The sequence below is a fragment of the Chelonia mydas genome, chromosome 5 (genome assembly GCF_015237465.2).
Source record: "Chelonia mydas isolate rCheMyd1 chromosome 5, rCheMyd1.pri.v2, whole genome shotgun sequence".
In the NCBI taxonomy this organism is placed as follows: domain Eukaryota; kingdom Metazoa; phylum Chordata; order Testudines; family Cheloniidae; genus Chelonia; species Chelonia mydas.
In genome coordinates this window covers 84,259,621-84,278,002 of record NC_051245.2, presented here as the reverse complement: position 1 = coordinate 84,278,002, position 18,382 = coordinate 84,259,621, and the positions used below count along the sequence as shown (strand labels likewise).

At 41.9% G+C, this 18,382-nt stretch overlaps 1 long non-coding RNA gene across 1 annotated transcript; it reads left to right on the top strand.

Moving 5' to 3' along the window:
• The first annotated feature begins 3,405 nt into the window (after positions 1 to 3,405).
• LOC122465856 lies at positions 3,406 to 16,673 on the top strand. Its single transcript, XR_006290969.1, has 3 exons — positions 3,406 to 3,522; positions 8,185 to 8,186; positions 16,640 to 16,673. It is a non-coding gene; the product is annotated as an uncharacterized LOC122465856 (long non-coding RNA).
• Positions 16,674 to 18,382: the final 1,709 nt, after the last annotated feature.

The following is an 18,382-nucleotide window of genomic DNA, read 5'->3' as shown; positions in this document are numbered from 1 at the left end:
ATATGACACGAGTTTGCTTGTGGCTTTCACAGACATTCTCACCACTGTTGAACGCGACTTTTGGGCTTGGAAAACAAGCACTGAGTGGTGGGATCACATCGTCATGCAAGTCTGGGATGACGAGCAGTGGCTGCAGAACTTTCGGATGAGAAAAGCCAATTTCATGGGACTGTGTGAGGAGCTCACCTGCCACCCCACCCTGCGGCCCAAGGACATGAGATTGAGAGCTGCCCTGATGCTGGAGAAGTGGGTGGCTATTGCAATCTGGAAGCTAGCAACTCCAGACAGCTACTGATCGGTCGCTAACCAGTTTGGAGTGGGGAAGTCGACCGTTGGAATCGTGTTGATGCAAGTTAGCAGGGCCATTAATCGCATCCTACTCAGAAAAACCGTGACTCCAGGTAACATGTATGACATTGTGGCTGGCTTTGCACAAATGGGTTTTCCTAACTGTGGAGGTGTGATAGATGGCACGCACATTCCAATTCTGGCACCAGCCCACCTAGCCTCTGAATACATTAATCGGAAGTGCTATTTCTCTATGGTTCTCCAGGTGCTTGTGAATCACCGTGGGCATTTCATTGACATTAACGCAGGCTGGCCTGGAAAGGTGCATGATGCACCATCTTTCGGAACACTGGCCTGTTTGGGAAGTTGCAAGCCGGGACGTTTTTCCCAGACCAGAATATCACCATAGGGGAAGTTGAAATGCCCATTGTGATCCTTGGAGACCCCACTTACCCTTTAATGCCGTGGCTCATGAAACCCTATACAGGGAGCTTTGACAGCAGCAAGGAGTGGTTCAACAACAGGCTGAGCCAGTGCAGAATGACTGTGGAGTGTGCTTGTGGCCGTTTAAAGGGCTGCTGGCGCTCTCTGTATGGGAAGCTGGACCTGGCTGATGACAGCATCCTCGCAGTTATAGCCGCGTGCTGTACCCACCATAACATCTGTGAAGGGAAGAGTGAACGATTCACTCAGGCATGGAACTCGGAGGTTCAACACCTGGAGGTTGAATTTGAACAGCCAGAGAGCAGGGCTATTAGAGGGGTCCAGTGAGGGGCTGCAAGGATTAAGGATGCCTTGAGGGAACAAGCTGAAAGTCACCAGTAATATCTGGTGCCCTGCACGGGAGTGAAGTGCAGTTGTTCCAATGTTAGTAGGAATCTGTGTTTGCTACGCTGACTTGCAGTGCCTGTTTCTTTCCTGGGCTAAGGTATCTTTTACTTTATGCAATAATAAAGAATGTTTTCAAAGCCAAAAAATCCATTTATTGAAAAGAAACATAACTGCTTGGGAAACAGAAAGGGCAAGGGGGTGGGGGTGGGGTGGGGAACAGGACAATCACAGATTTGCATATGTCCTGTTATCATACTCAGCCTTCCGGTCTGGAGTGCTGTGCAATAAGTGCTGCACTTCTGGATGGCTATACTGCATGGTGATGGGGGTTGACTACAGCGGGTAAGGGTCATAGTTTTCAGGGCTGGGTGGTGAAGCTACAGGTGTTAGAGGCAGCTAGTGGTGATAAGAACCCAGAGGCTGGGGAAAGTGGGTTGGAGGTGACATGGGGGCACAAGGGAAAGAGTTTTGGGACAAGGGCTGCGGGTGGGGCGGGGGGGGGGGGGGGGGTCAGGCACAGTAGTGCTCCGCCTGCATGGCTATCGAGTCCACTTGACGCTCCATTATGCTTATCAGCCGATCCGTGCTTTGCTGCCGGAGCACTGCGCTTTTGTGCTGGCGCTCCTTATTCTGCTGGCAGATCCTCCTTTCACTGTCCCGCCACTCCTGCACTTTTTTATTTTAATTACTCGAATGCTGCATTACTTCATGCAACATGTCTTCCTTGCTTTTACGTGGCCTCTTTATGATTCTTTGGAGTCTTTCAGCCGGTGATAACACTGACAGCTGAGATCTCAAGGTTGCATCTGTAAAGGCAAAATGCAACACTTAACAGAGGCAGCATTGTTCACACCAGACAGAGCAATGATTTCCCCATACTTAAGGGCAAGCAGCCTACACAATAGCATAATTTGCCTGTCCCAAAGCGAGCGCACATAACCCAGGGGAGCCCCAAAATAGTGAATAAGTGCAGGGTCAAGCGTGACTGATTGTTTCACGGCTGTACTGTCCTCTGGGTTTCTGAGCTTTAGGGAGAGCCAACAGCAGCAGGGGGCCCCTATACTGAACACTGTCCCCACATTTTCCACAGGAGTTCGTCCTGGAAGATATCTCGCTGCTGAGGGTGACCTGGGAGGGTCTTCTACTGCAATGCGGCTTCTGCCCTGGCCCATATGCAGCTTGCCTGTGTGCAGCAATGGTCCCCCCGCCCCTCATGGCACAGTGGTGTGGACAAGTTAGCGTTACTAGGACAAGGACAACAGTGGCTCTCCCGAGAAACCTGCACAAGCGCATTGCCCAAGTTCTGGACTGAGACCTTTGAAGAGATCACTGAGGCCGATTACCGCGATATGAGAGAGCACATGAATGCCCTATTCCGCATCTAGGCAGGCAGGCATGCAGCCCTAACTCTCCTCGCCCCAAGAGCCCGCACCGAATAACTTCCTTCCCAAAATAAAAGCTGCTTACTGGGAACCTCATCTGGTGTTTGTCCTTCCCCAAGCACCAGCCGGTGCGACTGGCTACCTTCCTCCTGGCTTAAGAACAGCTCCTGGCTGCATGCATCTAGGGATTTTGGGGTGTCTTCCTCCGCCTGGGCACCCTCGCTCCCGCTTTGCTGCTCCTCCTTCTCCTCCCGCCTTGTTGAACTGGGCTCTGAAGTGTCCATGGTGGTCCTCGGAATGGAGGTGAGGTCGCCCCCAAATATCGCATCCAGCTCTTTGTAGAAACGGCAGGTTGCGGGGGCACCACCGGAATAGTTGTTTGCCTCATGGGCTTTGCGGTAGGCATTCCGCAGCTCCTTCACTTTAATCCTGCACTGCAGTGCGTCCCAGTTATGGCCCCTTTCCATCATGTCCCTTGATATCTCCCCCAAGGTATCGTAATTCCTATAGCTGGAGCGCAGCTGGGGCTGGACAGCTTCCTCCCCATACACACTGATGAGGTCCAGCACCTTGCCATTGCTCCATACTGGGGATCTCCTGGCGCATGGAAGCATGGTCAGCTGGAAAGATTCGCTGAGAGCACTCCACACCTGGCTGAGCAAACAGGAAGGGGATTTTCAAAATTCCCAGAGAATTTAAAGGGTGGGTGTGACAGTTGGTCACCTGAGGGCAGGGCAGTAGAGTTCAAAGTGATGACCAGAGTGGCTAGAACAGACATTGTGGGACACTTCTGGAGGCCGATCAGAGCACACTAACAGACCAGGGCGTTCACACTGACAGCACAGCGCTCCAGCGGGGGCACACCAAACATTATTCCATTTGCCAAGGTGGAGTACCAGGAGCGCTCTAGCCGCGGCGTCAGAGCGCTCTACGTGCCTTGCCATTGTGGACGGGTAGTGAGCTAGGGCGCCCGGGGCTCCTTTATTGCACTCTAACTTTCAAGTATAGCCAAGCCCTTAATGTCTCACAATTGTTAGTGTATTTGTCTTAACACCTATTTAGAGTAGGGAAGAATCTCCTTTAGTAGCCCCAGGGGATAAAAACAGATTTAAAATTTTTATTAAAGCTAATGTTAAAAATTATATGATACACAGATTAAGAAACGAGTGTCTGTACATCTGGGTATAGTGCTTAGATTATCCACAAATACAAAGTTTGTTTTTAAAAGTCATAAAATACATATACTGCATAACCAGCAATAACCCAAATTAAGGTGACTAGATTAGATTTAACAATACAGTTTAGATATTAGCATCCAAGTATTTGGGGACATTACTCATGAAAAGTTATACAGAGAGTTGGTTGTGGAACACAAATATAGCAATGAGTAAAGACTGTCCCTCAGTAGTTGAGAATGTAGGGTAGGTTGTCCATTTAGAAAATACAGTCCATCAGGGAAGTATTTCAGTTACTTTCCCGACTGCGCTTCTCATCAGCACTCCAGCTTATCCGTCCTGATATTGCTGATGGCTGGTGATGTGTTCTCGTACTACACAGAACACTAGTTCTATGATGCCTTCTCTGTAGCTGCAGAGCGTTCATGGATGGGGATGTTTGAGGCAGCGTATTACAGTGAATATGTAAAGACCCAGAATATGGAGCATCCTTTAGTGCTGTGATAACTTGTGTGCGAGAGGGTTATTTTAGTGGTCCTGTTGGTCGTCTATATTGTTATGGGGTGAGTTATGGGAGTTTAGGTTTCTCAGAGCGCCAAGACTATGAGACTAGACAGAGGGGCTGCTGATCTAGATTGCTGTGGATTATACAAGATTTAGTGAATGTTATGCTGCCTGAGGAAAGACCAGGCAAAGCTTAACCTGTGCCTGGTTTGTCTGATTTAGTGGCCCCATTTTATAGTTGGGGAATGGAAGCACAAAGACTAAATTACTTTCTTAAGGAAACACAGGAAATGTGTGGCAGTGAAGGGAACTGAACCTGGATATCTCAGGTTAGCTCCCTAACAGCTAGATAATCTTTCTGCAGCAGGAGGAGGAGATGTGTTCCCCTAGAACAACAGGGATCACAAAACCTACAACAAAGCACATGAGCTGAGGGCATTCAGCTGTGAAATGAGCTTTCAGAGAAGATTTAAAAATAATACAGTCTAGTTAATTTTAGGAAATTCTGGAAAATCTTCTTACTTGATAAAGCTTTGCCACATCATAGCCAGAATGTCCTTCATAGATTAAAACCTTTGTGATAATCTAATCTGACCTCCTACCTACTTCACGAGCCCATGAAGTTCACCTAGTCATTCTTGCATCAAGCCCAGTAACTTGGGATTGAACTTGAGTATCTCTTTTTCAAAGACATCCAACTCTGATTTAAAGGTTTCAGGTGATGGAAAGTCAACCACATCCCTTGGTTCCAAGGGTTCCAATGTCACAATCCAAAATCAAATTAGCAGCATAGGGATTTTTTTAATGCATTTGAGTAAACAACCATGTCATCTAGTCTAGCAGGAACTATTGATTTTAATATGGTGGCCTGCAATGTTGTGAGATTCAGAATTAGAATTCAAATAAAACCAAAATGATATCACAATTCAGAGAAGTGTTTACAGTGTGATTTCTACAAATACCAGAAAGTTGTTATTCACAAGCATGTATGGTATAGAGCAGGGGTCAGCAACCTTTCAGAAGTGGTGTGCCGCGTCTTCATTTATTCACTCTAATTTAAGCGTTCGCCTGCCAGTAATACATTTTAATGTTTTTAGAAGGTCTCTTTCTATAAAAGTCTATAATATATAACTAAACTATCGTTGTATGTAAAGTAAATAAGGTTTTTAAAATGTTTAAGAAGCTTCATTTAAAATTAAACTAAAATGCAGATCTTATCAGTTTAGTGTGATCCTTGCCCTTGCTTTTCCTTGCTGAGTTTTCCAATGTCTGGCACGTATTTGGATACTTTAAGCTGCACACAGGTTTCTGAGTGATCAGTTGTTAACCAGCTCCAAGAGGGACAGAGAACAGATTTCATGTGTGAAAATACCTGTTCGCACAGGTATGTGGATCCAAATGCTGAAAGCATTGCAAACACAATTTTTTTCAAACAGTTAAATTTCACTGGCAGGGACATCCAGCAGGTCAGAATAGAGGCCAGAATAGAGGTAGCTTCAAGTGCACTCTGCAGATCTCCAAACTTTGATGCCCAAAATTCTGAGCTTTTTAATTGAATGAGCTGCATTTTGAAATCTTCAACACCCATCCACTGAAATACAGACAAATCCAAGTCACTTTCATTGAACTTTTCCAGTTTAATTAGAAAAGAAAGCGTTGGGCCAAATAGCTGGAAATCTGGAAATCTGTCAGAAAATTCTGATTCCAGTTCTTGCATGTACAATCTAAGCTCAACGTCAAACGCAGTGTGCTGTTCCACGTGGCGTGATAGTGACGTAAGCAGCAAATCAGGACTTAAAAATATTCCAGCACAGTGGCGCTGGAACAATTTTTAAGGTGGGTGTGCGGAGCTGCGCCCCCTCTTGCCCCTGTCTGCACCCCTCACTGCCCCAGGCTGGAGCCAGTGGGCCACAGTTGTGGGCGGCTGCAGAGCCTCGGACCAGCAGCCGGGACCCCAGGGCTGTGGGGGCCACAGCGGGCTGAGCGGGGCTGGCAGATGGAACCCCAGCTGGCAGGGGGCCGGTACCCCAGGCCAGCAGCAGAACCTCTAGAACCGGTGGCCAGGACCTGGGCAGTGTGAGTACCACTGAAAATCAGCTCGTGTGCCGCCTTTGGCATGCCTGCCATAGGTTGCCTACCCCTGGTATAGAGACACTTTCTCTCTTTAATGATGAAATTAAACATTAAATTGGACCTTGTGATTTATTCATGAAGTCCAGTTTGACAGGATTGTATTTTCTTGTCATCAAGCCATTGTTAATACCATTTTGAGCAGAGATGTCATTTTTTACTAAATTGCTAATTCCAAGGGGGGGGGGGGGGGAACCTGTCTGTAAAACACCTTCTACACTTGCATGAGAAATATGTTTAGAAAAACATGCTCTGTGCTAAAAGAAATTGAAGGAAGTTCATAGACTATTTCTGCTTTCATTTAAGAGGATCCAAATTTCACAGAGAAAATGGAGTCGGGGGGGGGGGAACACAAATCCTTAGAATTTGGTTCTTGAGGGACTTTCTCTCCGTTTTTAAGCTGCTTGTAATGTAAAGAGAGAATCAAATGGGCTTGGACTCCAGCCGGAATGTCTGGCAGGCAGCATTTGAAACATCTTAAAATAACTTTCAAATAGAGTCATTTAACAAAATGCAACTTTAGGATTATTTTTCAGCAAATTGCCTACTAGTTAAAATAAAAGCTGTGTGACAGGAAAATATCTGATAGTCACCTTTCCCTTTGGCACTCCACCTCTCTTCCTTCAGCTCCTGCAACCGCTCTCCCTCAAAAACTCAGCTGGCCTACTGAGATGCTAAGGGAGGTCCCTGTCATGTTTTCATAATGTGTATGGGTGTATCTTTTATGGGAGATTTTGAGGAAAGGAATGTTGTTTGAGGGGTGATGTTTAGGGAGAGTGGGGTAGTGCTCTATTTTTCCCCTTTTACTCCAAGGTCTAATAAGTCATTGCTGTAATTGATGAAGTTTGCTGCTATTTTTTGTCTTTCATTGTGCTTTTTAATAATTGTAGAGGATGCCTATATAAGTGTGTGCTTGTTTGTTCTTTGCTCTGTTTGGATACATCTAAATAAGCAGACAGAGGTACTTACAGGATTAATGTCAAGGTATTGGAATGAGATTTCCCATCCTAAAGCCAGGATTTCTAGATATGACAGACTAGATGCTGTTGCCACTCATTATAAATTAATGTTATTGATATCAACATATGCTTAAGCTGCTGGCTTCTGAATATCAATATAGCTGGTCATAGTCAGCCTTGATCAAACCAGTTTTAGCCACAGTAACTTAAAATAGTTATGACAAATTATCTATTTTGATAAAATGGAACACACACATTTGAAATGTGCCTGCCAGACATATCAATTAGCATAATATCTGGTCTAAACACTATTGCAAAATGAGTTAGAGTGTGAATTTTAAATGCAATGCTCTTCGTCACTAGCTCGGCATGTGGGCACTCTTATTCCGCACACAGCATCTTTTTGTGGTTTAGCTTAATCCACTCCCAAAGAATAAGAATCCACATGAGGAAATATTGTGGAATAGCTAGTGCTGGTTATTTCACTATATAGAAAAGCTCTAAAAATATTAACTCCTCCACTGACAACTTCCAGTAAACTTATGTATCACTCAACACTGCTGTGTTTGTCCATGCCAGCACTGCACAGATGACTGTACCTTCCATAGGGCAGTACTGAGGGTGCATCTTGCATAAAAATAGTCAAAAGTTCAAAAGGGGAAATAAAACAAAAAACCTTTTTTAATCTCACCCTTTTTAAAAATCTCATCCAATTGAAAGCATCTCTCAGACTTCTACAGTGGTGTTTGTAAACAACAAGTTAATGGACACCTCTCTCTTTATCCAAACTAAGCCCCTTTGGATGCTATTTTTTGTTACCCTGTCACTGGGGGAAACGTTCTGAAAGTCTGATCCCTGGACAAAAGAGCAGAAGAAAAGAAGCTTCCCTTTTTCGTTGTGAATTTCTTATTAAAGCAGTCTGCAAAGTATCTTGACCCATCTTCTTGAATAGCATGGGGTGGTACAGAGTTGCCCTAAATCTAGATTAGTCAGTCACTAGAGGATTTTGCTTGTGTAGGGGGACTCTTAGGATGTCACAGGGCAACCCTGCAGAGGACATGGCCTAGGAAGAGAAGGCATGGCTAGGGTATCCATAGGCCGAGGATCCCTAACTGCCAGGATACCATGGGAAGCGGGTGTATAATAAAGCAGCCTTGAGGCTGTTCTAATTTAATGCAGGAGACAACCATAGGATTGAGGAACATAAAGGTGCCCGAAAGTCCCCTAGGCACATGCACGTGAGCTGTACACATTAGCAGAGCTCTTTTGTCTTCTGCTCTTCCAAAAAATTAGATTGAGATGGATTATGTTACACACTTTGGTTTGGGATTATTGAATCATTCTTTAATGGCTAACATTTTTGTCAGAATTGGAGTTGACACTTTGGTGACAGAATCCAGCCCAAGCATACAAACCTTCTGAAACTCATAAAATGGACTTTGCTCCAAAACTGAACTAAGACCTTTTAAGCTCTTGTAAAACATGTAGCCACTTCAGAGATGGTTATGGTGCAGTTTTAATTGTTCTCACAGGTATTTTGGCAGCCACCTATTGGAAAAAATGGAATTTGCATTTATTACAGCCTAATCAATAGAGCTGGAAATGCTTTTTCCATCCTATGAGAATTTTCAAGATTCTGAACATTATTTCCATCCTGAACCAGGACAACCTCCAAAATCTCAAATTGTCACCACCGAATAATCTGAAAAAATGTGCAGGCAGGTCAATAGTCATGTTTTGTTTTCATTTTTGCCTTTTTTATATTTAAACTTTTTTGGTATAAATTAACTAAAAATTTCTAAACAAAATTTTTTTGAACTGAAAAACTCTGTTTTGAAACTGTCAAAATGGAACATGTCGAAACAAGTGAAACAAAAAATTTCAATTTTTTTTCCCCAAAAAACAAAGAGAAATTCCTCAAAATCAACTCTTTCCTATGGGTAGCTTCAGGTTCAATGAACTGGCATTTTCCAATTAAAAACATTTAGTTAGAAAAATCCCAAACAAGTCTACTAACAAATTTGCAGGAGTGGAATCCCAGAAAAAGCTATTAAGCACTGAACATCTCTTAAGTGTGTGTCATTGATGACTGAAGCTCCTCAGTTCTGCTGTACTGGTTCAGTCTGGTGTCAGCAAAGAAGACGTCTACAGTGTGGATCCAAAAGTAAAAACAGTCTTTTATAAAAGAAATTCATATTAGAACTATTCCATAGAGAAAAAAACCAACTTAAGTCACTAAGACTACAGAATTCTTGTTTTGGTGTAAAATCAATGTCTAAATTAATGGATTTTAAAATATTACTCTTTAGTATTCCTTTCATTTCCATTTAAAATATTCTTTCCTTATTCCTCCTTTCAGGGGAGCAAAACAGAGAAAGTGAGACAGTCAGTAGAATCACAAATGACTACATAAATTCATCAAGTGGGCCATTTCTCCAAGAAATTTGAAAAGAGACTGAGCAGGAAAGAGACAGAAGGAACTATGCTGAAACCTCTCTAGACAGACATTAAGGTGACCATGGGTGCTCCCAGAAAAGGAGAAAATTTCCAGGAAAAAAAAATCTGTTTTAGGGTTTTAAATTAATCTATTTTGTTGGGGCGGGGGAAGGGACAGTGGGCAACATGTTTTCCTTTTACAATTGAATCTCAATTAATCTTATCAGCCTGAAGCCCAATGACGCAAGGTTTATCAAACGCCACAAAAAATGATGGTTTTGGTTACACAACATATTTCCATGGAAAAACATTCCGAAGTCTCTTTTCCATGGTTTGGAAATTAAGCGTTCTTGTCCAGATTTTAGAGAGTGCCTTTGTGTATAAGTCCACATGTTAACTCCATTCACAGTAAACACACTTAGTGGTTATAATTGCCATGCATCACAGACAGTCCTTACCCTTTATCCTTCCATTTAGATTGATCTGTCAATTTAGGCAAATGCATAACAGGGTGTAATGATTAGGACTTCTTTCAAGCTAACCAGCACTTCAAGTTTACCACTGTCCAAATTATACAACCTTTTGACTCATTTCTAATTAGCCATGCATAATGACTGCTAATCCTTCTGCTAATTAACCCTCCCTTTAGGTAAAAATGTATTTTGCTTTGATGAAACAGGTTTGAATTCTTAGATTCTTTTTAACCTTTACTTCTAAAAAATCCTCTTTGAAAATAGACAGCTTATGGCTATAAGCAATCTCTTTGGCCTTTCCTCTCCCTTGTTTCTGAACGAAATGATGATATTGTCTTGCTGAATTCTCCTTGTTCAGAGAAACAGGAGGCTGGTTTTTGGTTTTTCACATTTCCACCTAAACTGTGAACTAAAATAGTTCCCCACTTGCTGAAATTAATGACTGTATAGTGCCTATTGCAAGCCTCAAAGCATTTTAAAGAATCATGAGCTATATAAAGTACTACATTTTACATCAAATAACCCAGACTGGAGTTGGACCAGAACAACAGGGCAAAAAAATCCCTCTTCTTCTTAGAAAAATACAATACAATGTGATTTTTAAAGATGAGATATATCAAGATCTCAGTTTTATGTTTCACTTGAGCGACATATTTCTCCAGTGCATAAATACTATGGGGTTGGGGTCAAAAGTGCCCGATAGATAGATAGATAGATAGATAGATAGATAGATAGATAGATAGATAGATAGATAGATAGGGCTGTCGCGCCATTAAAAAATTCAGGCATGCGATTAATCGCACTGTTAAACAATAATAGAATACCATTTATTTAAATATTTTTGGATGTTTTCTACATTTTCAAATATATTGATTTCAATTACAACACAGAATACGAAGTGTGTAGTGTTCGCTTTATATTTATTTTTGATTACAAAAAACAAGAAATAGCATTTTTCAGTTCACCTAATATAAGTATTGTATTGCAATCTCTTTATTATGAAAGTTGAATTTACAAATGTAGAATTATGTAAAAAAAACCCCCTGCATTCAAAAACAAAACAATGTAAAATTTTAGAGCCTGCAAGTCCACTCAGTCCTACTTCTTGTTCACCCAATCGCTCAGACAAACAGGTTTGTTTACATTTGCAGGAGATAATGCTGTCCACTTCTTGATTACAATGTCACCTCAAAGTGAGAACAGGTGTTCTCATGGCATTGTTGTAGCCAGCATCACAAGATATTTACATGCCAGTTGCGCTAAAGATTCATATGACCCTTCATGCTTCAACCACCATTCCAGGGGACATGCTGATGATGGGTTCTGCTCCATAACAATCCAAAGCAGTGCGGACTGATGCATGTTCGTTTTCATTATCTGAGTCAGATCCACCAGAAGGTTGATTTTCTTGTTTGATGGTTTGGGTTCTGTAGTTTCCGCATCAGAGTGTTGCTCTTTTAAGACTTCTGAAGGGAAAAGCTCAGACTTGCAGATGGAAGCAGGACTAGGGAATTCTGAGGGGAGACTGGGTGAGGAAAGTGGTCAGTGGAAGCATGTGACTAAAAGAACTAGGCAGAGGAAAAGACGGGCTAGTGAAGGAGAAATAGAGCTTAAGAATAGGTTTGCAGAGTTGGAAAATGAAGAAGGGGCTCAGCGGGTAGTCACTGAAGGTGACAGGGCAAGGAAGAAGAGAAGAGAGGTTAGTCCTATAGGAAAAGGGGAAGAGTTAATGGAGATTACACCAAATATGAGCCCCAGGAGGATACAGGATGGGTTAAAAAGGATTACAAGGGAGAATGGGAATGGAAAGAACTTGCAGCCAGAGGGAACAGGGGATAGACTGGAGAATAGCACAGTCACTAGGAAAAGGCAGGTCTATGTGATTGGGGACTCTTTACTGAGAAGAATAGATAGGCCTGTAACCAGAGCTGATCCAGAAAATAGGAGGGTGTGCTGTCTTCCGGGTGCTAAGATACGGGATGTAGACCTGAGGTTGAAAAGGATTCTAAAGGGAGCGGGAAAGAATCCCCTAATTATCCTTCATGTGGGAACAAATGATACGGCTAGATTCTCGCTGGAAAGTATTAAGGGAGACTATGCTAGGCTGGGGAGGACGCTTAAGGAAATTGAGGCTCAGGTGATCTTTAGTGGGATTCTGCCTGTTCCTAGAGAAGGGCAACAAAGGTGTGACAAGATTATGACTATCAATAGATGGCTTAGGCAGTGGTGCTATAAGGAGGGCTTTGGGATGTATGGCCATTGGGAGGCATTCATGGATAGAGGACAGTTCTCTCGGGATGGACTTCATCTGAGTAGGGAAGGAAATAGACTTCTAGGATGGAGGCTGGCACAACTGATTAAGAGAGCTTTAAACTAGGAATTTGGGGGAGATGGTTGGGAGATGTCCAGGTAATCTCCACGCCAGAATTAAGCATAGAGTGGAAAGAAAATGAAGTAAGAGTGGATACAGCTGTAGGTAGGAGGAAGGGCAGTGTAGATACAAGTCTAATAGGTTATACTGGTAGTAAAATAACCGTGCCTAATAGGGTACAGAATGTGAGTGAGGCTAAACAGCAAAAATTAAGATGTTTGTACACTAATGCAAGGAGCCTAGGTAACAAAATGGAGGAACTAGAGTTACTGGTGCAGGAAGTGAAACCAGATATTATAGGTATAACAGAGACCTGGTGGAATAGTAGTCATGACTGGGCTACAGGTATTGAAGGGTATGTGCTGTTTAGGAAAGACCGAAATAAAGGTAAAGGTGGTGGAGTAGCACTGTATATCAATGATGAGATAGAATGTAAAGAAATAAGAAGCGATGAAATGGATATGACTGAGTCTGTCTGGGCAAAAATTAAATTGGGGAAGAAAACTATTAGAGCCTCCCCTGGGATAGTGCTTGGGGTGTGCTATAGACCGCCGGGATCTAATTTGGATATGGATAGAGCCCTTTTTAATGTTTTTAATAAAGTAAATACTAATGGAAACTGTGTGATCATGGGAGACTTTAACTTCCCAGATATAGACTGGAGGACGAGTGCTAGTAATAATAATAGGGCTCAGATTTTCCTAGATGCGATAGCTGATGGATTCCTTCAGCAAGTAGTTGCTGAACCGACTAGAGGGGATGCCATTTTAGATTTGGTCTTGGTGAGTAATGAGGACCTCATAGAGGAAATGGTTGTAGGGGATAATCTTGGCTCAAGTGATCATGAGCTAATTCAGTTCAAACTGAATGGAAGGATTAACAAAAATAAATCTGCAACTAGGGTTTTTGATTTCAAAAGGGCTGACTTTCAAAAATTAAGGAAATTAGTTAGGGAAGTGGATTGGACTGAAGAATTTATGGGTTTAAAGGTAGAGGAGGCCTGGGATTATTTTAAATTAAAGCTGCAGAAGCTATCGGAAGCCTGCATCCCAAGAAAGGGGAAAAAATTCATAGGCAGGAGTTGTAGACCAAGCTGGATGAGCAAGCATCTTAGAGAGGTAATTAAGAAAAAGCAGAAAGCATATAGGGAGTGGAAGAAGGGAGGGATCAGTAAGGCAAGCTACCTTATTGAGGTCAGAATATGTAGGGATAAAGTGAGACAGGCTAAAAGTCAAGTAGAGTTGGACCTTGCAAAGGGAATTAAAACCAATAGTAAAAGGTTCTATAGTCATATAAATAGGAAGAAAACAAAGAAAGAAGAAGTGGGACCGCTAAAAACTGAGGATGGAGTGGAGGTCAAGGATAATCTAGGCATGGCCCAATATCTAAACAAATACTTTGCCTCAGTCTTTAATAAGACTAAAGAGGATCTTAGGGATAATGGTAGCATGATAAATGGGAATGAGGATATGGAGGTAGACATCACCATATCTGAGGTAGAAGCGAAACTCAAACAGCTTAATGGGACTAAATCGGGGGGCCCAGATAATCTTCATCCAAGAATATTAAAAGAATTGGCACAAGAAATTGCAAGCCCATTAGCAAGAATTTTTAATGAATCTGTAAACTCAGGGGTTGTACCGTATGATTGGAGGATTGCTAACATAGTTCCTATTTTTAAGAAAGGGAAAAAAAGTGATCCAAGTAATTATAGGCCTGTTAGTTTGACATCTGTACTATGCAAGGTCTTGGAAAAAATTTTGAAGGAGAAGGTAGTTAAGGACATTGAAGTCAATGGTAAATGGGACAAAATACAACATGGTTTTACAAAAGGTAGATCGTGCCAAACCAACCTGATCTCCTTCTTTGAGAAAGTAACAGATTTTTTAGATAAAGGAAACGCAGTGGATCTAATTTACTTAGATTTTAGTAAGGCGTTTGATACGGTGCCACATGGGGAATTATTAGTTAAATTGGATAAGATGGGCATCAATAGGAATATTGAAAGGTGGATAGGGAATTGGTTAAAGGGGAGACTACAACGGGTCCTACTGAAAGGTGAACTGTCAAGTTGGAGGGAGGTTACCAGTGGAGTTCCTCAGGGATCGGTTTTGGGACCAATCTTATTTAATCTTTTTATTACTGACCTGGGCACAAAAAGTGGGAGTGTGCTAATAAAGTTTGCAGATGATACAAAGCTGGGAGGTATTGCTAATTTAGAGAAGGACAGGGATACCCTACAGGAGGATCTGGATGACCTTGTAAACTGGAGTAATAGGAATAGGATGAAATTTAATAGTGAGAAGTGTAAGGTCATGCATTTAGGGATTAATAACAAGAATTTTAGTTATAAGCTAGGGACGCATCAACTAGAAGTAACGGAGGAGGAAAAGGACCTTGGAGTATTGGTTGATCATAGGATGACTATGAGCTGCCAATGTGATATGGCTGTGAAAAAAGCTAATGTCGTCTTGGGATGCATCAGGAGAGGTATTTCCAGTAGGGATAAGGAGGTTTTAGTACCGTTATATAAGGCACTGGTGAGACCTCACCTGGAGTACTGTGTGCAGTTCTGGTCTCCCATGTTTAAGAAGGATGAATTCAAACTGGAACAGGTACAGAGAAGGGCTACTAGGATGATCCGAGGAATGGAAAACTTGTCTTATGAAAGGAGACTCAGGGAGCTTGGCTTGTTTAGCCTAACTAAAAGAAGGCTGAGGGGAGATATGATTGCTCTCTATAAATATATCAGAGGGATAAATACCAGAGAGGGAGAGGAATTATTTAAACTCAGTACCAATGTGGACACAAGAACAAATGGATATAAACTGGCCACTAGGAAATTTAGATTAGAAATTAGACGAAGGTTTCTAACCATCAGAGGAGTGAAGTTTTGGAATAGCCTTCCGAGGGAAGTAGTGGGGGCAAAAGATCTATCTTGCTTTAAGATTAAACTCGATAAGTTTATGGAGGAGATGGTATGATGGGATAACATGGTTTTGGTAATTAAATATTCATGGTAAATAGGCCCAATGGCCTGTGATGGGTTTTAGATGGGGTAAGATCCAAGTTACCTGGGAAAGAATTTTCTGTAGTATCTGGCTGATGAATCTTGCCCATATGCTCAGGGTTTAGCTGATCGCCATATTTGGGGTCGGGAAGGAATTTTCCTCCAGGGCAGATTGGAAGAGGCCCTGGAGGTTTTTCGCCTTCCTCTGTAGCATGGGGCACGGGTCACTTGCTGGAGGATTCTCTGCTCCTTGAGGTCTTTAAACTACAATTTGAGGACTTCAATAGCACAGATATAGGTGTGAGGTTTTTTTGTAGGAGTGGTGGGTGAAATTCTGTGGCCTGCGTTGTGCAGGAGGTCAGACTAGATGATCATAATGGTCCCTTCTGACCTAAATATCTATGAATCTATGAATCTATGAGCATGTTCCACAGCTCATACCTTTCAGATTTTGGAAGGCACTTCAGATTCTTAAACCTTTGGTCAAGTGCTGTAGCTATGTTTAGAAATCTCACATTGGTACCTTCTTTGCGTTTTGTCAAATCTGCAGTGAAAGTGTTCTTAAAACAAACAACGTGTTCTGGGTCATCATCCAAGACTGCTATAACATGAAATATATGACAGAATGTGGGTAAAACACAGGGCAGGAGACATACAATTCTCAACCAAGGAGTTCACTCACGAAATTAATTAACGCATTTTTTTAACAAGAGTCATCAACATGGAAGCATGTCCTCTGGAATGGTGGCTGAAGCATGAACAAAACAACATTGTTTTGTTTTTGAGTGCAGTTATGTAATAAAACAAAATCTACATTTGTAAGTTGCACTTTCACGACAAAGAGACTGCACTACAGTACTTGTATCAGTGAATTGAAAAATACTATTTCTTTTGTTTATCATTTTTACAGTGCTAATATTTATAATCAAAAATAGTATACACTTTTATTTCAGTTACAACACAGAATACACTATATATGAAAATGTAGAAAAACATCGAAAAAATTTAATAAATTTCTATGATACTGTGATTAATCATGATACATTTTTTTAATCGCGATTAATTTTTTTGAGTTAATAGTGAGAGTTAACTGTGATTAACCAACAGCCCTAATAGATAGCTATTCCCCTAACTCCACACTTGGATGTTGGCTCAGTTAATTATTATGTACTGTCAATTTGTCAAGCAGGGCAGTGTGCTCAGCACTACGTAAGACTTAAAAACAAAGAGAGTCTCAACCCCGAGAACTTACCAGTTAAAATTCTGACTTGAAGAAAGTGTGCCATCTATAACTTGTTTTTTCCTTGGCGATCTTCCAGCCAAGCATTTCATAGGCCTGACCCTACTTAGCTTGTAAGATTCAGAATATCAAAGCCCAGGATGTCCTGGCTCAGGCCATCTCATGTCCATCTCTACTTTAATTGTGGAAATCTTTGCACAAACTATGGCACTACAGGGATTGTTTTGGTTACCACCTCATGAAATAGCATCCTAATGATTATCTAACCATCTTTTGTATATATAGTTTGAAATGTTTCAGCTGCACTAGTCATCACACAATCAGTTTCCAAATATGACTAATTTTGTGATTTCACATGGATCAATTTCTGGAGTTAAGTACTTGCTATAATTTCAGATTTCATGCTAATGTTTGGTACTAATGTGTTTGTGGAAACTGTTATGACTGCAAAACCAAACAATGTACTTTGTTACTTAAATTTACTACCATATCTCAAATGCTGAAATTCTATAATATTGAGTTTAGAACCGTTAGACAGGATTAGTTACATTTCAGCAAGGGGTGTTATCTATTAAGTGATGCTTCACAGCATCTTCACTGTAATGCCATTCCCAGAACCATCATCCAGCTAGGATTTTAAAGCCACATTATTGTGGGAGAAAGTCACTAGGTATCATCAGGCCTGATTTTTTCAGTGGCTCTGAACACCACTAGCTCCCACTCAAGACCATAGGAGTTGTCGGTGCTCAGCACATCTGAAAATCAAGCCACATTGTTTCTCCACAAACCAAAATTACACCTTTTGAGATCGTGGCTACCCCAAATGCTGCCATGCAGTCTGAAAACAAAAAATTACATGATCTGGCTTCAGTGAAAGAGAGGCATACAGCTGCGCACCCTTCATATATTGGTACTATTGCAGCCCACAATAGCTAACAATAATCTCCCTTAGTAGCCTTTTATGCAATTAGAAAAGGAAAGGTATCAGAAGGGCACCCCGACCCAATTTTATAGGTCAAAAGTCTAAGAAGGCAAAATAAATTAAACAAAACACTGAGGCTATGTCTACACTAGAGACCTTACAGCAGCACCGATGCAGCTGCACCACTGTAAGATTTCTCATGTAGCTGCTTTATGCCAACGGCAGAGAACTCTCCCGTCAACATAATTAAACCACCCCTACTGAGCGGCAGTAGCTGCATTCGCACTGACATTGCGCTGTGCACACTACCACTTATGCCGGCAAAATTTATGTCGCTCGGGCGGGGGAGATTCACACCCCTGAGCAGCATAAGTTTTGTCGACATAGGCCATGTCTACACTACCACTTAAGTAGTTTAGAACCGAAGTCTGTGCCAAGTTATCCTAATTTGGGACAGAATGCTGCAAGCATTCTCTCACAGGCTGCATAAACTGGTTGATTGGCATTGAAACTCCAATAGGCAACTGTAAAGTACTCATCAAATGAGGACTTTGTCACAGACTTTCCAGATGTGTTACTTAAGCTTCTTTTCTAGTATAGCAATGATTGTAGATGCCATGTCACACAAAAGCAGGAATTACCTTTCAATCTATTATTAGAC